General features: G+C 37.2%; 1 long non-coding RNA gene across 2 annotated transcripts in view; it reads left to right on the forward strand.

The window, feature by feature from the left end:
* The window catches only part of LOC118856255, a 28,416-nt gene extending 8,736 nt beyond the window's left edge, over nt 1-19,680 (forward strand). For both annotated transcript variants that reach the window (XR_005010855.1, XR_005010856.1), the window contains exon 5: nt 18,942-19,680. This is a non-coding gene — a long non-coding RNA (uncharacterized LOC118856255). The remainder of the gene's footprint in view (nt 1-18,941) is intronic.
* Nucleotides 19,681-22,876: the final 3,196 nt, after the last annotated feature.

Genomic DNA, 22,876 nt, shown 5'->3' on the forward strand with positions numbered 1-22,876 from the left:
ATATGTATATTTGTCTCTGAGATTATCAACTACATGTAGAGTCTTATAAACATGTTAACCTTAGTCAAACTGTAGAGAGAGGTACAAGTGGAGAGTAAGGGCCATAAGTGGTACTTGTAATGTTAAAATTTTCTTTTACTCTAAATTTAAACACCAAAAAAGGGAGTGCGTTTCCATATAAACAGCAGAACACAAAGAGGATATTCTGTGAAACCAATGAATCTTTATTTTATGCCATTTGCTTTTCTTGTAAAAAGCATGTAACAAATTTACCTATTACTTTCAAAAGTATCCAGCTGAGAGAAAGAGGGGGAAAAACGCTTTTGTAACAAATTAGCATATACAAGCAAAATAAACCCATACAGAGGCTATGTTCAAAAATGTATATCCCTTTACTTTATGTCCATCACCTCTCTTGTCAGGGTGTGAGATCATCCACAACTGAGATTATCCTTCCTCTTAACACCCAACAGTTCCCCCACCTCAGCATATTTCCCTCAACAAGCCAAGTCAACAAGCTTTTATTAAGCACATTCTAAGAAGATGCCCAGAAAAGCAAAAACAAAAACAACAATCCAACCAAGTCCTTGCTCTCAAGGAGCTCACCCTCTAATGGAGGAAAAAAAAACCGTAAATAACTGTACAAACAAGATACATGCAGGGTAAATTAGAGATAATCTTAGAGGAAAGGCACTAAGATTAAAGAGAATTGGGAAAGGCATCTTTTAGAAGTTGAGACTTTAGTTGAGACATGAAGGAAGTTAGTGAATCTAGGCAGTGGAGATGAGGAAGGAAAGAGTTCCAGGCATGGGGCCATTGAAAATGTCGGAGTTGGGAGAGAGGGTATCCTATTTGGGGAGTAGCAAGGAAGCAAGTGTCACTGGATCATAGATTACATGGTGAGGAGCAAAGTGTAAGAAAACTCGAAAGATAGGAAGGGGCCTAATTATAAAGGGCTTTAAAAATCAACAGAGGATTTTATATTTGCTGCTGGAGGTAAAGGCAGCTAGATGAAGCAGTGGATAGACAGCGCCCCCCCCCCCCCCAAGACATCTTTTCCAATCTGGCCTCAGGTACTTAGTAGCTGTGTGACACTGGGCAAGTCACTTGATGCAAACCCTGTTTGCCTCAGTTCATTATCTGTAAAATGTGGTGGAGAAAGAAATGGCAAACTACTTCGTATCTTTGCCAAGAAAACCTTAAATGGGGTCATGAAGAGTCAAACACAACTGAAATGACTCACTGACAATAACCCATAGATAATAGGGTGTTTGTTGAAGGGGGATTTGGGGAGGAGGGCATGATATGATCAGACCTGTGCTTTAGGAAGATCAGTTTGGCAGATGAGTGGAGGATAGATTGGAATGGGTTGAGACATGACATAAGAAGACCAACCAGCAAGGTACAGTAATAGTCTAATGAAATGTTCCAAGCTGAGTTTGAGGTATTTCAGTACTAAACTCTGTGTGTGTGCGTGCGCATGCGCGCGTGTGTGTTTTCAACCGTCCTTTGTCTAGTTCAGATAAGAGTGAAGTTCATCTGATGCCCATTCTCCTTCCTTCCTCCATGTTTATATATTCTTCTTTTCATGCATTCTAATTATAGAAATAGCAAATTCTACTTTCTTAGTATATTCCTTTTAATCTCCTTTCTCTTTCCCCTCCTAAAATCCTCAGAACAGAACCAATTTACTGCTGGGACCTCTGTTTTTTCTTATTTAACTCCGTTACTACCCTTAAAAAACATTAAGATTCTAAAGGAACACTTATTTCTTCTCCCCTCATCAAAATGGATATATTATTTCTTATAATTGCTCAAATAAATTTATCTTTCTAGGTTTCTTTGGATATTTGTGTTTGTATTTTAGAGTTCCTATTTAACTTTTTAGCAGCAATGCTTGAAAGTTCTGTTTCATTAAAGGATTTTTTTTTTTCCTGTAGAGTTATACTCAGCTTTGTGGGCTTAGTTTTTCATAGTTGTAAGCTTTTACCATTTCCTTTTGAAATACTGTGTTCCAATATCTCCTCTTGTTTGAGGTTGTAGCTGACAGGTCTTGTGTGACCCTGGTTTTTGTTCCTTGGTACTTGAATTGCTTTTTTCTGTATGCTTGGGGTATTTTTTTTCTTTGAGCTTTGGATTTTGGTGATCACATTTGTTGACATTTCTGACTGTCTTCATTTTAAGGTTCTTTTTAGGAGATCATCAGTGAGTTCTTTCTATCTTTACTTTATCTTCTAGTTCTACCAGATCTGGGCAGTTTCATTTATGGCTTCTTGAAAAATGATGTTCAGGCTTTTTTAAAACCATAGTTTTCAGGGAGTTCATTGCTTCTTAATCTATCTTAATGTAACCCTATTTTTACTCATTCTCCACTTCAGCCGCCTACCTTCTTTAATTTATTGCTTTTCCTTTCTTTATCGAATTCTTCCCCTCTTTCTGACCCTTTTCTTTCCCATTTAATTAAAAATTCCCCTTTCTCTCCTGCCCTTCAACTTCTTTTTAAAAAAATCTTTTTGCTCCTTCTTCTAGAAAGGATTTCTTTAATTTGTTCTTTTCATTACTCTTCTACCTTTCTGTCTATTCTAAACTTTAATTCTTTGATTCATGATATTTGTGCTTATTTATTCCTACTTTAGTTTGTTTGTGCTCATGGAGGTAAAGCTTCTAAAGTACTAAGTTTGAGTTTCCTCTTCTATTTATTTTCTGCTGTTACTTTGTAGATTTTAATCCCTCCCCATTTTTTTCCCTGTGTCCTTAATTCAGCATCAAATCCTGTAGGAGGTAGTGAGGATATGAACATTACTGTATGGTAGAAATTTCCTTAAATCTTGCCTTTCCTATTTGCCAGGAATTCTCCTCTCCTGGTCCATATCTTTCCACTTTCTGGATACTAGTTGCCCCATGTTGTTCCAGTTTTCTTCTCTTGAGATAGGAGATGTTATCCATGGAGGCACAACACTCAGAGGAAGAGGGAATCCAGTGATTCTTAAATTACCACTCCTTAACTATTTTCCAGGGAAGTTATTGTTGATAGTAGATCTTTTCTTTTCTTTTTAAAATCTTTTCATTTTGTTCTAATATTTCTTGATCTTTCTTTGATTTCTGTTTGATTTATTCTAGTTTTCAGAAAGCCTATTTCCTGAATTCAGTTTCCTATTCTTTGTATTCTTTCCTTCAGAGTTTTTATTTCATTTTTCATCTCTTGCTTCATTTCTTCCAAGTATTCATGCAGTCCTTATAAAACATCAATGTTTTCCTCTAAGTCTTTGTTTGTAGATGCTATAGAACAGTTTTTTGAAGAATCTCTAGATTTGCAGCAATTTTTTTGTAGTATTTGGCATTTTCTGTGATTTTCTTCTCTCCAGCCAGAGTTGGGCTCTGCTTCCTGCTGTGCTTTTGGGTGATGTGGTTAGGTCTACTTGGTCTCACCTTTGGTCCCTTGGGTTCTTGCACTGACTCTGTATCTTGGGATTAAGATTTGAGGTTCGGAGGACTGGATCTTCAGGGTATTCTCTTCAGTTTTAGGATGGTGTTAGGAGCCTTACAGCCCTTGGTCTGAGTGCTGCAACATTGTGCTAATCAGTATTTTATGAATGGTTGCACCTGCTCCCTGAGGCTTCTAAGATCCCTACTCTGAGGCTTTCTCACCACCTTGGGATTTTTTGATTGGGAGCTCTTCAAATCTTCCTCACTTTGGACATAGAGCCTTGTAGGGTGCATGTCCCCTCTTGCATGGGGAGGCTATGCTGTATTGGCATTAATTTTGGTGGAAAGGCTCCCATTGGGCTTCTGGCTGACTTTTTGTGCAGTTCTGTAATGGAATAAACTCACTCCAGTTTCTCATTGGGTTTCTTTGGACTGATGTAAACTTTGGAGTTTTGTTGGAATAGGTATGTAGGAGCTAGGGGGTCTGTCTCTTTCAAGCAGCCATCTTGGCAGGAAGTTATACTGATAACATTTCACTGTTGTTGTTGTTGATGTAATATTATATTTGTTTTGTAAGTCATGATCTACCTTCTAACTCTCCCATACTCACTCCCTCCCTTACCTCAATTGAGAACATTAGAAAAATATAACCTATCACAAACATATTTATTCAATCAAAATAGATTTCCACATTGACTCTGTCCAGTGGAATTACTTTTTGGAATATCACATTTCAAATTTTCCATTCCTTTATCGTGGTGGCTGCTAATCTTATGGGATCCTAATTTTGGCTTCTTGGTACTTTTTCTTTCTGTCTGTCTGCTTAAGAATTTTCTGGCTACAAAGAATTTTTTCTTTGATTTGGGAGCTTTGGATTTTATCTGTGATATTCCTGAGAGTTTTCATTTTTTTTTTTTAAGAAGTGACAGGAAGATTTTTTCTGTTTCTACTTTATACTCTGGTTCCAAGAGATCTGGGCAGTTTTCTTATAACACTTCTTGAAATAGGATGTATAGGCTTTTTTTTTTTTTTTTGGTCCTGGTGTTCAGATAGTCCAATGATTATTCAGTGTTTTCTCCTTAATTTATTTTCCAGGTCAGCTTTTTTTCTTACATTTTCTTCTATTTTTTTCAGACTTTTGATTTTGTTTTATAATTTATTTGTTGCTTCGTAGAGTCATTGGCTTCTATTTGGGCCATTCTAATTTTCAGGGAGTTTGTTGCTTATACAAGGTTTTGTACCTCTTGTACTAAACTGTTAATTCCCTTTCCGATTCTTTCTTCCATAGTTCTTATTTCCATTCTAATTTTTTTCCTTTAGTGTTCTCATTCCATTTATTAAAAAACAAAACAAAGCAAAACATTTTTAACTCTTAAAAAAACCAAAAACCCCTTGCTTCATCTCTTGCAGGAATTCTAGTTGAAACTGCCAAAACTGTGTTTTTCTCTGAGACTTTGTTTGTGTTGATGTTTTAGAGTCATTCTCTTCTTCTGTGTCTGTGTTTTGAGCATCCCTGCCACCACAGTAATTCATTATAGTAGAGTTCTTTTTTTGTTTGTCCATTCTTACAGATTATATCCTCACTTTTGATTTGATGTGAGGGTTGAGCTTTGCCACACTTCAGGAAGGAAGGTGTAGGATGGTCCTGTTGCTGCTTTCTTGGGGTATTGAGTGTTATGTTATTCCAGGATCTCAGGGACAGACTGGGAATCTACAAGCTTTTAGTGCTCCCAAAATATTCTGATGCAGAGCGAAGTCTTATTGCTACCTCCTTGGTCTCAGTTCTTCAAGTTTCAGACCTGGGTTTGGGTCTGAGGATGAGTAGACTGTTGCTGGAACTCAGCCCTATCAGCCAGCTGGAAAGCTCTGTTGGTTCAGAGTGACAGAATGGTAGGGTCCCCCTTGATCTCAGATCCCTGCCTTGGTTATTCCTCTGCCAGCTGAGCTTCATGCTTTAACTGAGATCCTGCTCTGTGCCTGGGGCCTGAGCCACACATTGCTGTTGCTACGGCTGGCTTCTGAACTTCCTTCTTTTTCCGGGACCTCTCAAACCAGAAGACAGCTTCCCTACATAGGAATCCTTCTCACTCCAGAAAGATCTCTTCTGGATCTTTTTGGAGGAGTTTCTTGAACAGAGCTCATGGCACTGCTTATTACCACATTTCTACCTTGGCCCCACCTCCTCTATTCTACTAACATTTTAAAGGCTAGATTGAATTCTGGTGTTGGTATTGATTTTGACAATATTTGTAGGATTCAAATCAGTTAGCTCTATTCTTTGACTCTTTGGAATACCACTGCAGTGGAGGATTTATACTAAATTATTTCCAGCCCTATTTTTCTATTAATTTAATGATCCCCTGGAAAACCCAGTGTAGGGAGTTGAAAAAAAAAATCTTTCATTGTCCATATTTTGTTTTCTTGAAAGACCTGACTTTTTTCTGTGAAAAGTTTTGGTTGATGGTCACAAGGGAGCATTCATTGTGCTAATGGTCTGTTAATTTAGATGAAATGGTAGATTTTTCCCACCCTGTGTCATGGAGCCCTAGCACACAGGAAGGAGCAGAATTGTAGACTTAGGCCTTCATATCCTGAAATGTCTAATGAACTTTACAATAAGCAGCAATAAAAAGGATTCATTTTAAACTCACTATAATATTTTTTTTTTGATATGTCCTGATTTCAAATGGTAAAGTGTCATTGGAATTCCAACCTTTTTTTCTGATCAAATTCTCATTTACCTAACTAAAAATTCATATCAATGTCTAAGTAGTTTTTTTTTTTATGTTAAAGAATGTGGCCCCTTGTTCTTATGTATCCTGAAGCTTTTACCTGAAGAGACCTCAGGCCAACTGCAGAGCCCCTTCACCTCCATTTAGCAGATGAGGAAACTTAAGCCCATAGAGATGGAGTGACTTGACCAAGTCCACAGGTAGTAAGCATTAGAGGTAGGATTTAAACCCAGATATCTAGTTAGACTCCAGAGTCAGTGTTCTTTCTACTGTAGCATGCTACCTCTTTTACATACGGTTTAAACTCTGGTGTTGTTGCTCAGTTGTTTCAGTCATGTCTGACTCCTAGTCAAAACCCATTTGGGGTTTTCTTGGCAAAGATCCTGGGGCGGTTTGCTATTTCCTTCACCAGCTCATTTTATACATGAGAAAACTGGGGCAAACAGGGTTAAATGACTTGCCCAGGGTCACACAGCTAGTGTCTGAAGCCGAATTTGAACTCAGGTCTTCCTGATGCCAGGATTGGCGCTCTATCCATGGTGCTATGTTGCTGTGCTTGTCCTGATGATTACTGCTTTGTAATACAGTTTGAGATCTGGTACTACTAAGCCACTTTCCTTCACATTTTTTTCATTGATTCACTTGATATTCTCGACCTTTTGTTCTTCCAGATAAATTTTGTTACTGTCTTTCCTAGCTCTACAAAATAAACGCTTTTTGTTAGTATAGTATGGCACTGCATAAGTAAATTCATTTGGTTAGAATTGTCATTTTTGTTATTTTTGCCCTGCCTGCCCATGAGGTATTAGAGTATTTCCCCAGTTGTTTAGATCTTGTTCATATAGTTCCTGGATTTGTTTGGACAGGTGGACCCCCAAGTATTTTGTACTGTCTGCACTTATTTTGAATGGAATTTTTTTCTATCGCTTCCTTTTTTACTTTATTGGTAATATATATATGTATATGTTTATGTGTATATATATATATACACACACACACATATATAAACACACATATGTATATATATATCCATATATCCATATATATTCACACACATACACATGCAAACACACATACACACACACATATATGCTGATGATTTTTATGTGGGTTTATTTTTTTTTTAGTTAATTCTCTAGGATTCTCTAAGTGTATGATCATATCATCTGCAAAGAATAATAATTTTGTTTTCTTATTTCCTATTCTAATTCCTTTGATTTCTTTTTCTTTCTATTATTGCTATAAGCAGCATTTCTAGTAGAATGGTGGTAATAATGGGCATCCTTACTTCATTTCTGATCTTACTGCTTATCCCCATTACAGAAAATGCTTGCTGATGGTTTTAGATACTACATATCACTTCAAGGAAACCTTTATTCCTTTTTTTTAATTAGTGTTTTTAATAGGAATGAGTGTTGTATTTTGTCAAAAGCTTTTTCCGAATCTGACATAGTCATATGATTTTTGTTGTTTTTGTTATTGATGTGGTCAATTATGCTGATAGTTTTCCCTGTATTCCTGCTATAAATCTCATGTGGTCATAATGTTTGATTTTTGTGACATGTTGCTGTAATTTCCTTGTAATATTTTACTTAAAAATTTCGCAATCAAAGTTCATTAGGGAAATTGGTCTATAGTTTTCTTTCACTGTTTTTGCTCTCCCGTATTGTAAAAGGAATTTAGTAAGATTCCTTTGCTTGTTTTTCCAAAATAGTTTATATAGAATTGGAATTAATTGTTCTTTAAACTTGCTTGTATATTCATCTAATCCTTGTGGGTTCTTCTTAGAGATCTCTTTTATGGCTTGTTCAGTTTCCTTTTCTAAGACAGGATTATTTAATTATTCTATTTCATCTTCTGTTAATTTGGGCAGTTTATATTTTCATAATTATTCATCCATTTCACTTAGATTGTCAAATTTATTGGCATATAATTGGGCAAAATAGCTCCTAATAATTGCCTTGATTTCATTTTCATCAGTGGTGAATTCACCCTTTTCATTTTTGATAGAGTTAATTTGTTTTTCTTCTTTCTTTTCTTAAATTAGCTGATGGTTTATTTTATTTTCATAAAACCAGATCTTAGTTTTATTTATTAGTTTAATGGTTTTCTTATTTTCAGTTTTATTAATCTCTCCTTTCATTATCAGGATTTCCAATTTGCTGTTTAATTGAGAATTTTTAATTTATGCTTTTTCTAGTTTTTTTAATTGCTTGCCCCAATTCATTGGTGTGTTGAGCTGAGCCATGAAGGAAGCCAGGGAAACTAAGGAGGGAGAGCATTCCAGGCATAGGGGTCAGCTAATACAAAGACTCATATTTGGGAGAAGGAGTCTCATATGTGAGTAATATCAAATAAGCCAATATAGGAGAACGGTTGTAGAAGGGAATTAAGTATAGGAAGACTGGAAAGGCTAGACAGGGCCAGGTTGTGGAACTATATTTAAGTTGTCTAAATTTGTGTTGGCCTTTAACAAATAAATATATAAAAGGAAATAGTCTCAGGCCTTGATCTTTGATACTATTAAATTTAGAGTACTGCCTTTATAGTGATTCTGTTTGATGTTTTAAGAGGTCTCATTACAAGAAGACATGCGAGTTAGATATAGATGCATGTAGATTTTCTGGAATTAAATTTTTGAATCATTGGATCTCAAACTCATATATTCTCTTCAGTTAGTATAACCATCTCTCCCTGAATAAAAATAACAGGTTTTGCTTTTTTAAAAATTTTATAAAAACTAGTTTAATAGTCTAGGCAAAAAAAAAATGATGAGGGCCTGTCCTAGGATAGTAGATCTCTATGAGCAGGGCAAAGGGAATGTGTAGGAGAGATGTTATAAAGGTAGAAATGATAAGATTTGACAACAGATTTGATATGTGGGTAACTGTGAGTGAGGAATCAAAGATGACACCAAGGTTGTGAGCCTTGATGACTGAGAGGATAGTGGTGCCCTCAGCAGCAAATAGGGGGGTTCTGAGGAGGGGAGCATTTGGGGGGGTAGGGGGGAAGATAGTGAGTTTGGGATATGTTGAGTTCAAGATGCCTTCCAGATGTCCAGCTTAACATGTCTAAAAGGCAATTGGTGATGTGTGAGTAAAACTGGGATAACAGACTAGGACTACACACATATATATATATATATATATATATATATATATATATATATATATATATATATATATATATATATATATATATATACATATATATACATATATATACATATACACACATACATACAAATAAAAATATATATACACACATGTATATGTACATATACGTATGTACACATACATACATACATACATATATATATATATATATATATATATATATATATATGATCTAGAAATCATGTGCATAGAGATGATAATTGAATTCATGGGATCTGACAAGATCACCAAGTGAGATATTATAGAGAGGAAAGGGAAGAGAATCCAGGGAGGGGAGTTTCTCAGTAATTTTTAGGAGTATAAAGGAATCCTGAGACCAAGAACCATTAGCATAAGGGATAGAGGACTGGCCTACGATTCTGGAAGACCGGTAGAAGGTCTTCCTCAAACACATATTAGCCCTGTGACCTTGAACAAATACACTTGACCTCTTAAGATTCTAGGCAACTTTCTAAGATGATAAGTTACAGTGCTGATCTGCCTAGGTGAGGGGAATTTCCACACAATTTCCTTACATTGATGAAATAATTTGGGAGAAAAATGTAAAGGTGGAGATTTTCATTTTATTGCTGAAATGTATTTCAAAAAAGTCCTATCATTTACTCTTTTGGTGATTAGCAATTCAATGATTTTGAAATGTTTAATGATGATGACAGTTGACATTTAAATAGAGTTTTAACATTTTCAAAACACTTTCTATACGTCACCTTATTTTATCCTCCAATATAAATGCTCTTAATTTGAGCATTTAAAGTAAGGCACTAAATTCTGGTCTAGTTAAATAATTGTATTTTAAAATTTGTATTTGCATGTTTTTGTTATGTAATATAAATCTCAATAAATTATAAGAGATCATTTAAAATAGATTCATTATTTTCTTTAGCAAAACACATTTTAATCATTTCTGGTAGCATAATTTTGGGGACACTTACAAAATTTCTTCAAAAGTATATTGCTTCCTATGGTCAGTTTTGAAGAAAGTTTGTGGTTATTTAAAATTTAGTTCCTTGGAAAGTTTAGTATGTTTTTTCAGAATTTTTTTGGATTATTATTTATTTATTTATTTATTTTTTAAAATTTAAATTTATTTATTTAACGTATTTGGTTTTCAGCGTTGATTTTCACAACAGTTTGAATTACAAATTTTCTCCCCATTTCTACCCTCCCCCCCACTCCAAGATGGCTTATATTCTGGTTGCCCTGTTCCCCAGTCAGCCCTCCCCTCTATCACCCCCCTCCCCTCTCATCCCCTTTTCCCTTCCTTTCTTGTAGGGCAAGATAAATTTCTACGCCCCATTGCCTGTGTATCTTATTTTTTAGTTGCATGCAAAAACTTTTTTTGTTTTTGAACATCTGATTTTAAAACTTTGAGTTCCAAATTCTCTCCCCTCTTCCCTTCCCACCCACCCTCCCTAAGAAGTCAAGCAATTCAACTTAGGCCACACATGTATCATTATGTATAACCCTTCCACAATACTCATGTTGTGAAAGGCTAACTACATTTTGCTCCTTCCCAACCCATCCCGCTTTATTGAATTTTCTCCCTTGACCATGTCCCCTTTCCAAAGTGTTTGTTTTGATTACCTCCACCCCCATCTGCCCTCCCCTCCATCATCCCCCCCCTTTTATTTTTTTTTATCTTCCTTCCTCTTCTTTCCTGTGCGGTAATATACCCAACTGAGTATGTATGGTATTCCCCCTCAGGCCAAATCTGATGAGAGCAAGGTTCACTCATTCCCCCCTCACCTGCCCTCTCCCCTCCTCCCACAGAACTGCTTCCTCTTGCCACCTTTATGTGAGATAATCCACCCCATTCTATCTCTCCCTATCTCCCTCTCTCAGTATGTTGCTCTCTCATCCCTTAATTTCATTTTATTTCTTTTAGATATCTTCCCTTCATCTTCAACTCACCCTGTGTCTGCTCTCTCTCTTTTACATATATATATATACATATATACACATATATATACATACATATATAAAACACATATATATACACATACATACATATACACATAGATATATACATACATACACATTCACTTATATATATACATAAACATATATATATATAAACATATATATCTATATCTATATATCTATATATATATCTATGTGTATATCTATATCTATATATATGCATATTCCCTTCAACTACCCTAATACTGAGGTCTCATGAATCATACACATCATCTTTCCATGTAGGAATGTAAACAAAACAGTTCAACTTTAGTAAGTCCCTTGCAATTTCCGTTTCTTGATTACCTTTTCATGCTTCTCTTGATTCTTGTGTTTGAAAGTCAAATTTTCTGTTCAGTTCTGGTCTTTTCACTGAGAAAGCTTGAAAGTCCTCTATTTTATTGAAAATCCATATTTTGCCTTGGAACATGATACTCAGTTTTGCTGGGTAGGTGATTCTAGGTTTTAATCCTAGCTCCATTGACCTCCGGAATATCGCATTCCAAGCCCTTCGATCTCTTAATGTAGAAGCTGCCAGGTCTTGGGTTATTCTGATTGGGTTTCCACAATACTCAAATTGTTTCTTTCTGGCTGCTTGCAGTATTTTCTCCTTGATCTGGGAGCTCTGGAATTTGGCGACAATATTCCTAGGAGATTTCTTTTTGGGATTTATTTGAGGAGGCGATCAATGGATTCTTTCAATTTCTATTTTGCCCTGTGGCTCTAGAATATCAGGGCAGTTCTCCTTGATAATTTCTTGAAAGATGGTATCTAGGCTCTTTTTTTGATCATGGCTTTCAGGTAGTCCAATAATTTTTAAATTATCTCTCCTGGATCTATTTTCCAGGTCAGTGGTTTTTCCAAGGAGATATTTCACATTGTCTTCCATTTTTTCATTCCTTTGGTTCTGTTTTATAATATCCTGATTTCTCATAAAGTCACTAGCTTCCACTTGCTCCAATCTAATTTTTAAAGTAGTATTTTCTTCAGTGGTCTTTGGGACCTCCTTTTCCATTTGGCTAATTCTGCCTTTCAAGGCATTCTTCTCCTCCTTGGCTTTTTGGAGCTCTTTTGCCATTTGAGTTAGTCTGTTTTTTAAGGTGTTGTTTTCTTCGGTGTATTTTTCAGTATTTTTTTGGGTCTCCTTTAGCAAGTCATTGACTTGTTTTTCATGGTTTTCTCGCATCCTTCTCATTTCTCTTCCCAATTTTTCCTCTACTTCTCTAACTTGCTTTTCCAAATCCTTTTTGAGTTCTTCTATGGCCTGGGGCCAGTTCATGTTTTTCTTGGAGGCTTTTGTTGTAGGCTCTATTACTTTGTTGTCTTCTTTAGGCTGTATGTTTTGGTCTTCTTTGTCACCAAAGAAAGAATCCAAAGTCTGAGACTGAATCTGGGCGCGTTTTCGCTGCCTGGCCATATTCCCAACCCACTAACTTGACCCTTGAGTTTTTCAGTGGGGTATGACTGCTTGTAGACTAACGAGTTCTATGTTCCACGTTTGGGGGGGAGGTGCCAGCTCTGTCAGACCCGCACTACTCCTTCCCCAAGAACCCCCAGTCCAGACTGGGCTTAGATCTTCAGTAGGCTGTGCACTCCTGCTCTGATCCGCCACTTAATTCCTCCCACCAGGTGGGCCTGGAGCCGGAAGTAACAACAGCTGTAGCTGCCCCACCTCTGCTGCCCCCCGGGGCTGGAAGCTGAACTGCGAACTCCTTCCACTCCTGCAGCTTTTCCCACTAACCTTCTCCGCAGTCTTTGGTGTTTGTGGGTCGAGGGGTCTGGTAACTGCCGCAGCTCACATATTCAGGGTGCTAGGGCCCCCTCCGCCCGACTTCTGGTCTGGATGGTCCACGCCGCTCAGGCTGGGCTCTGCTCCGCTCCGTTCCCAGCTCCCAGCTTCCAGCTCCATGTGGAATAGACCTCACCCAGAGACCATCCAGGCTGTCCTGGGCTGGAGCCCTGCTTCCCTCTGCTGTTCTGTGGGTTCTGCCGTTCTAGAATTGGTTCAGAGCCATTTTTTATAGGTTTTTGGAGGGACTCGGGTATGGAGCTCACTCTAGTCCCTGCTTACCAGCTGCCATCTTGGCTCCACCCCCTTTTTCAGAATTTTTAAAAGCACAGGTGATATATTTGGTGTCAGATATCATATGTTACCAAAATTTAGAAATATAGGTGGTTTACAATAAAATAAAAAATTCGAAGTTCTTGGTTTGTATGACATAAGTCCAACCTTTTTTTAATTCTAAAAGATGTTTTTAACACTATAATAGAAAAAGTAAAATGGCAACAAAAAATTAGCAGATAGCTTTGAAGTTTTTGAAAAAAATTATTTTAACTTACCAGAGGAGCTAAAAAAAATGAGATGTGTTATCTTACATAATGGTTATTCTACATTATGGCAAGCTACATAATATATCTACATATATCTGAATATAGGCAAAACCAAACCAGTTTTCAAAAGTGTACTTCATAATACGGCATCACATAAGTGAATTTCCATTCATAGTGGTCAGTTGATGTATTTAGTATCCTATAATACATACCCTAACCTTTCACTTGTCTTTCTTCACTCTCTCAGAATAGCCTACTTCTCTCTCCCTTTGGGAGGATTTGTCTTCCCAACCTGTAGAATTAACTTGCTTTATAGCATCATTTAGTGTTGTCTTTTATTTCAGTCAATCAATAAACATTTGTTAAGCACCTACTAGTGCCAGGCACTGTGCTAAGTCCTGGGGATACAAAAGAACAAGACAGTCCCTGCCCTCATAGAACTTTTAATCTAATGGGAGAGATAACACACAAAGCAAGCTATATACAGGAGAAATAGGAACTAATTAACAGAGGGAGGAGTTGAGGAGTAAGGTATAAGAAGACTGGAAAGGTAGGAGGGAGCTAGGTTATGAAGGTTTTTGAATGCCAAACAGTGCATTTTGTATTTGCTCCTCTAAGTGATAGGCAGCCACTTGAATTTATTGAGTATGGGGGTAGGGTGAAAGTGTGGGAGGAATGTGTGTGTTTGACATGATCAGACCTGCAATTTAGGAAAATCATTCTAGCAGTTGAATGGAGAATGGATTGGAATGAAGACAGATTTGAGGCAGGCAAATACAGCAGCTATTGTGGTAGTCCAAGTGTGAGGTAAAGAGGCTTGTACCAAGGTGGGGCATTATCAGAGGAGAAAATGGGGCATATTCAAGAGCTGTTGCAAAGGTGAATTTAACAGGCTTTGGCAACAGCTTGGATACTGGGGTGAGAGACAGTGAGGAGTCCAGGATGACTCCTAGGTTGTGAGCCTTGAGGGACAGGGAGAATATTGTTGCCTTTTATAGTAATAGGTAGGAGGGGAAGGGTTTGGGGGAAAGATAATGATTTGTGTTTTGGACATATTGAATTTAAGATGTCTATTGGATATCCAATTTGAAATATCTGAAAGGCAGCTTTGAGGGGCAAGATTGGAGGCCAGCAGAGAGACTGAGAAAGAAAAGGTAGATTAGAGCATTATCTGCGTATGGGGATGATAATTAAATCCATGAGAGCCTATGATTGCCATATGAAGTAGTATGGAGAAGAGTAGGGAGTAGAAAAAATCACTCAGAACAGGACCCTGAGGGACACCTGTGGTTGGTGGGTGTGATCTGGAGGAGGATCAAGCAAAGGACACAGAGAAGGATCAATTAGATGGATAGGAGGAAGACCAAGAGAGAGTAGTGTCCTGAAAACCTAGAGAGAAGAGAGTATCAAGCGTGTTAGAGTGATCAACAGTGTCAGAGGCTGCAGAGAGGTCAAGGAGAATGAGGACTGAGAAAAGGCCGTTGGATTTGGCAACTAAGAGATTGGAAAGAGCAGTTTTGGTGGAAGGGGTTAAGGAGGGAATGAGAGGAGAGGAAATGGAGGCACCTATCGTAGATGGCCTTTTTGATGAATTTAGCTACAAAGAGAAAGAGATAGAGGATGACAGTGGACATGGAAGGATTAGCATGTTTGTAGGCAGGAGGACATGAGCCAGCAGAGAAGAAGAGACTGAAGGTAAGTGATAGAGCAGGGATGACAGAGGGGACTATCTGTTGAAGGAGATGGGATGGAACGGGGTCTTTTGAACAGACAGAGGAGTTGGCCTTGGTAAGAAGTAAGGGGTGAAGAAGAACAAAGTGGCAGAAAGCATCTGTGTGATGGGAGCTGAGGGAGTTCATGGCTGCACTCCTGTGATATTGGGAACAAATAGAGTATCTTACAGCAGTGAAGCATTTCAGAGCTGTTGGAGGCCTTGGGGGCCAAGCAGTTGAAATTATACCTGAATGAAATCGTGGAAATTAAGTGTATTCATAATGATCTGATGCATTTTCCAATGTACTTAGCATGGTTTGTGATCATGGTTGAATGATAAATCTTTAAACTTTTATACTATTTCGAATTTCATTACTCTGTCATATCATATTTGAATATGTATATTCTCTTTTCCACGATAAATAAATCCATTCTTGTGGTCGGTGGTATAAAAGAGGAAAATGAAAAGAAAATTTGTGTTGATTTGTGTGTACTTATTGATGAAATTAATTAGTCCTAGAGGGTGAGAGGGAGGGTACAAGAGTGACATTTTGTAACAAGGTCAAGGGAAAGAAAATATATGTCTGAACTTTTGGAGATCTTCATCAGCGTTCCTCTACCTCTGACATAGCCACACCCAAGAGAACATAGTCAGCACTCAATAAATGCCTGTTCATTGACTGATGATCACCCAACCAACTAATATTGTTTGTGCCAAAGACTGTGCAACTTGCTCCATAACCCAGCAAAGAAGATGTCCTCAGGGACATATAAAACAGGGGAACACAGAACCCAGGGAAAGTCATACCAAATGCCAGTAGGTTGACCCTGCTGCTCTGCCACAGAGAAGTCATTGGTTAGAGATTTAGACCTGTAAGGGACATTAGAGACCATCTCAGTCCAAATCCGCCCCCCCCCCCTTTTTTTAAACAGATAAGCGCATTTAGATTAAAAAAGGTTAAATGACTTGTCTAAAGTCACTTAAGTAACAGCCCTAAGTTTGAATGTGGGTCCTCTTATTGTAAATCCTCACTCTCTTCCTCCTGGCTTCCTTCTTCTCTCCTTTTCTAGGAAAGTCATCTCTGAAACCACCATATATCAGGTCGACCCAAGGGGATTGTCGCTTCTTCTGGGCAGCTTCAGAGTCAGAGAAGTGACCTTGTTTGGCCTATTGCAGCAATTGCTACCCTGTTTTTACCACAGATCCCAAAGAGAACTTATCTCCTTGATTGGGATAACCACATTCATTTCATGATTCATTAGTAGTTTGACGTCAAGGTCAAAACATTTGATGTATCAGCAGATGTGTGACTTAAGTTTGCTAGCATGCATCAGTTATTTTTCATGAGGTGTATTGACACATACTAGCTGACATGTATTCCCCTTCCATACACACTCTATCTGTCTGTCTGTCTCTATCTCTCTATCATCTATCTATATAAATTATATATATGCATATATATATACATATACATGTATGTATTTGTATCTATCTATATATTTACTTTAGCTGCGTGCATTTTGACTGATAATAATAGCTAGAGAGAAGAAGCACTTGATTCTAGTATTGTGGAAATGGGGGACCAAGCCGCCAAGTGCTGTGGAGTATATGGAGTCATAAGAGCTGTAACTAAGGTAGGGTGACTAGGGCTTTGCCTCAGGACACCAAAATGTAGAGTATGTGAAAATTTAAAATATCAGTTCTTCAAAACCAAAATTTAAAAATTTATTGACTTTACAGGTTGATAGCCCCTTCACTTCTTCAGCAGCATAGGAATAATTGAGCTTAGGACCTACTTAGTAAGAATAATTAGTTAAACTAGGAAGCTACCAGATGGTTCATATTATGATTAGCACTTATCTGTGAGCCACTATAGAAATTTGCCTTGCTGCTTTACCAAATTTGCTTTAATTACTTCTTTTATTATTTTTCAAAACATGATTTACAAAGTTGATTTGAGGACATGTGCTCTGGATATCCTAATTGCACAAAAATGACTAATGATGGCTAATTTATGTTACCTTATCTAAACTGAGTCCTCTTCCACAGCAAGGCAATCCTTTTTTAACTCTTCTCTAATTTATTTTAAAAGCATTTAACATTTTTTTTCAATTAAAAATCTATTTTCTCTCCTTAACTGATTCTTTATCCCACTCTTCAAGATGGCTGATCCAAACTCTCTGTTTCTCAAGCACCCACAAAACCTTCTCCCCACCGCCCCCCACTGCCCCCCACCCTCACCTGCTGAGGATCTTACCTCATTTTTTTTACCAAGAATGTCAAAGCTCTCCATTACCAGCTTCCTCATTTCACAAACATTTCCTCTTTTCTCACAATTTGATGTTACCCTATACTATTTACTCCTCTGTTCCAATTTCGTGAAGAAGCGACTCTTCTTGCTAAGTCAAATCCTAAACCTTTAGCAGATTGCCCCTTACTCTTAATCGTCCCTTCTCTCTTTATAATCTTCATTCTTTCCCTAACCACTGGTCTTATTCCTGCTTCCTTTAAAAATGCACACCTCTTCTGACTCCTCGAAAAGCCTTCTCTTGGTGTTGCCATCCCTAGCTATTGCTCTGTAACTTTCCTTTCTTCCTTAGTCAGACTCCTTGAGAAGGCCATCTTCAATCGAGGCCTGTACTTGCTCTCTTCCACACCCTTTGATTTCCAGCCTCATAACTCAACTGCTCGAATCAGTTAGCAAGTGCCTACTATATGCCAGTCGCTACTAAGTGCTGGTAATGCAAGTAGAAAGATTGAAACAATCCCTACTTATAAATACCTCACGTTTCAGTGGGGGAGAAGTACATATACAATACTCTGTTGTTTGGCACGTGAAATTCTTTAAAACTTGTCCTTTTCCTATACATTATTCCCTTTACACACTGGTCCAGCCATACTGGCCTATTTGCTGGTCTTCACGTGTGACACCCCATCACCCATCTCTGTGCCTTCATACTGGCTTTTCCCCATCTTTAAATGTACCTCCTTTTCACAGTTGCCTCTTGGAATCTCCAGTTTCCTTCCAGACTCAGCTCAAATGCCTCCTGTTCATTTCTGATACCCCCATGTGCAAGTATCCTCCTTCCTCAAACAGTCTTGTATAACATATGCTTTGCATATGCACATCTTGTCTCCCTTGGTAGAATGGAAGTTCTTTGCAGACAGAGGCTGTTTCATTAGTGTCTTTTTAGCCCAATTGCATAATATGTGGCATTGATAACTGATAAAAATGAGCAAAAAAAGCTTTAAATTTGTTTTATGCATTGTACTTACGTCTGTAAGTTGGTTGCCTTGTGCACAAGACTTAATGTAGGGCTATATGGATCCTTTCTTTCTTAATTTAAATTCAGTTTTATGTAGTTGGATTGCTATTCTTTTTTAGTTAAAATAACAGGCCTTTCTATAACGAGATTTCATAACTAATGCAAGTTTATTTACAATGAAGAAAACAAAGCTGTCCCCAAAATCTCATCTTCTAACAACTTACTTGCTTTCCTCTCTGTTTAAAGTTCATTTTACTATAAATAAATTCTATTTATATCTACTAATATACATGTGTAGGATTTGGTACAGTGACTCTGTGCTTTTGTTTTCTTGCAGAGAGAAGGACCGGTGTTGTATGCTTGGGATGGACTAATTATTTCTGCTATTATCTCATCTCCCAGAAGATCACTTTCTCCAAAGACACATGTTTTCTTTATGGAAGGAAATAAGCAAAATTAAAAAAGAATTATATCATGGAAAGAATTAATTGTGTTTATGTTAAGCAGAAACAAATATTAACTTGGATGGTTTGGGAAATGGGGCCTACATTAGGCAAGTGACTCTGAGTAAAAATGAAAAGAAAACTTTTAAAGGAAGGGCACTTTAAACAAAATAAGATACGCTTGTGTGTTATGGAACCTGGTACAGTTTTCATATAAAAACAAGGTTGAGTCAAGTTCAATTTAATTCAATTCAACAAGTATTTATTAAATGCCTGTTATGTCCCAGGTACTGCTGGGTCCGTGTTGGGGATGCAGTCCCTGCTTTCAAGGAGGTTAAACTCTGCTAAGATTATGAGCTTCTTTAGTTATTGGAAAGAGAGTCTTTTAAACTACACAAACAATAGAGGAATTATCTTCATCAGCCTCAGATGTTTAAGGTAGGTCCCAAAGAGCGAAAACATCAAAATAGTGTTTGGAGGATCCACAGCCAGCAGTTTTCGTATGAAATTTGCATGTGCAGGTATCTCACACACATGTATTCAATTGCTGTTTCTCTCATGAGTGACTGTCACAAGTTTACTTGGAGTTCTCATTAAAAATATCACGTCTATTGTCATGAAAATTTCATTAAATTGAGTTGTCTTTTTTTTCCTCTAGCTCATAAAATTTTCTCATAATTCTTTTTTTGATGTAAATTGTTCTCCATACCACTATTTCCATTATAGTTTTTTAGGTACACATGGTCTTAAGACCATCACAGACACATCTTTTTATTTCTTAATTTTTGTCATTTTTGTGGAATCAGAATTTTAGTGCTAGAAGAGGCCTTAAATAATGAACCCAATCCTCTCATTTTACAGATGATAAACCCAAAGTTAATACGATTAAATGACTTCTTATATTTGACGCTGTCCAGTTGTTTTAGCTGTGTCTGACTCATCATGACACCATTTGAGGTTTTCTTGGCAAAGATATTGGAGGGATTTTCCATTTCTTTCTCCAGCTCATTTTACAGATGAGGAAACTAAGGCAAACATGGTTGCCCAGGGTCATACAGCTAGTCAGAGTCTGAGGCCAGAAGTTGACCTCAGGAAGATGAGTCTTCCTGACTCCAGGCCTGGCCTCAATCCATTGCGCCGCCTTGCTGCCCCTTTTTGTATTTATTTACTCCTATTTTCATGTATACCCATGACTGCCCACGTGTCCTTGTTCTCCATTCTTTTATTTATCTTTTTAGTCAAAATCTTTCCTGTGTAATTCCTAATGTGAGTACTAGCTTTTATAACAATTTATGTGGCTAGCGAAATGTTTTATGTGTAACGTGTTCCATCTCTTGACTTACTGTTCAGTGAGGACAATTCATTAGTATCTATTTTTGTATTTAAAGTCATACAGGATGAAGAAGTCTTGGCCTTTTGTCATCACATCTAAATAGGATTTCCTCCCTACTAATAGTATAAGTTGTAATTATGTCTGGCAAATCAGCATCACTATTGAGGAGAAAGTGACCCTTTGGTTGGGTCACCGCCATAGCTATCCTACAGATACCAGCTAATTGCTTCACTCCTTGTTTGACAATATAAATGCTGTCATATTTAAAGCTAGTACCTTTACAGCATTTCCATTTCCACGTGCAATTGTTGCTGAAAAAAAACCTGTACACGACCGATAGTCTTTTTCACATTGAGTGAATGTGAAGACTGGCCTTTTGTTTTGTTCCCCAGTTTGACAGATGTTAGTGAAGCATGGGACTGTGCCTTTTCATTTACACTTGGGATTCCCAAAGTTTCCTGTCAGAAAAGATGCCCCATCTCTGAACCTATGTCTCTGAGTTTCTATCAAAGGCAAATATAAATTTAGAAAAATATTTCCTCTTGTCCCCTTATCCATGCTACTTCTTGCTTCCATCATTATGGATAGTTAAGGATTTCTTTTCTTTATCTTTTGTTTTTGAGGTGATCATATTAAAAACTAAGGAAAACCTATTTGAAGCTATTTGAGTAGCTCAACTTTTTAAATGATTTGTATTTTTAATTTTACTTTGATGCTGTAGTTTTTTTCAGTAAATGAAAGAAAAGGAGATGTGATGACAGAATCTCACAGGATATAATGAAGCCCAGGACCTATGCTATTCTGTTTTAAGTATTGTGCCTTTTAAAGCACCATTTCTTAGCTAGAAGAACTGGCTAGTAAGTTACTATTAAATGGAAAAAATGTGTTATCTCTCATCAACAATAATGTGGCTTGTAAAAAAAATGAAGATCTGAATGTTTATTAAGTTATTTTTGTGGTTGTGTTGTTTCAGTCATGTCTGACTCTCTGTGACCCCATTTGGGGTTTTCTTAGCAAAGATACTGGAGTGGTTTGCCATTTACTTTTCCAGGTCATTTTACAGATGAGGAAACTGAGGCAAATGGTGAAGAGATTTGTCCAGGGTCACACAGCTAGTAAGTGTCAGGCTAGATTTGAACTCGAGTTCTTCTGATACCAGGGCTGGTGCCGTATTCCCTGTGCCAAGTTTTAGGACCATTAAGACTTTGTCTAAGAACATAGTTGTGTAGTTTTCTATTAGGAACTAGTTTTATTCTTCCTTTGACTAGAAGGGTACTGCATTTTGGCAGGAATGGTGTTTAATATAAATGGACTGAGTTTTACTTTTCCTGTAGATGTTTGTACAGGACTCATTTTTAGCTCTAGGTAGGTGTCAAAGCAGATTAGTTAATGCTATGTTAAACATTATATTCTTCTAAAACAGAGAGTTCCAATTAGAAAGTATTTCAGTTTCTGTCTCAAATGTAAAGATGATTTTAAACGTCCCCGATGGCTACCAAATATAATGATTATCATTCCCAGAGGGGTACCGTCTTCAGATGTGCTCAGCTAAATTCTTTCTAACTGTCATTTTTGCCATCTACATTCTTCATGTTAAGATCTCAATAATGTGCAAGGTTAATTAGAGGAAGGTAATCTTAGCCCATGTTAATCATTCTTCTATTAGAATAAATTAACCTCTTTAGCTCCTGTTTTAGGGAACTCCCTACCTCAGCAGAAAGTATTCCTAAGGCTTTGAAGATCCACATATATTTTTGAATGCCTTTGAATTTAAAAAAATATTTTTTGTAATAGAGTTACAACATTTAATCATTCTAGAACTGTTCTTTACGATAAATGAGATAAATCGCATTCTGATGTCAATCATCCTCAGAGTGGTTATAGAGAAATAGATGCAAATACTTGAGGACTTTGTTAAGCCCCCAGTGGTAGTGATGCATCCCTCAGAGGATGAATGGTAAGGGAGAAATACCTTTCTTAGAACCTCTTCTTTTTTTAGGATACAAGATTATATTTAATTGTTAATATGATACTCTTAGAAGGCTTCTTCCAGTAATTAGATCCACTCCAATTCAACAAATATTTCTTAATGCAGTTCTTTTATCTGAACATTCCATCTCCTACCTCCAAGGATATTGCCCAGGCCTGAAAGAAAGACAAAATGAAAATATAACCCTTGTTTATCAGGTGATTACCTCAGGGGTTTTGTTGTCTAAACAGATAAATGTATACATAATAATAGGAGGAGGAACAAGAATACAGATGGTTGGGGATATCAGGAAAGGCAAAAGAGCAGAGCCATTTGAAAGATTACAAGATCACAGGTTTAGAGCTGAAAGGGACCTTGGTAGCCATTTGGTTTAGTCCCTTTTCTCTACAGATTAAAAACCTAAAGCCCAGAGAGGAGGAATCACTTGCCCAAGGTCACACAGTGACCTGAGTCCAGGTCCTCTGGTTTCAGATCCACTGTGTTTTGCATTGTACCATGGTGTCTTC

This window comes from Trichosurus vulpecula, chromosome 1 (genome assembly GCF_011100635.1).
Source record: "Trichosurus vulpecula isolate mTriVul1 chromosome 1, mTriVul1.pri, whole genome shotgun sequence".
NCBI lineage: Eukaryota > Metazoa > Chordata > Mammalia > Diprotodontia > Phalangeridae > Trichosurus > Trichosurus vulpecula.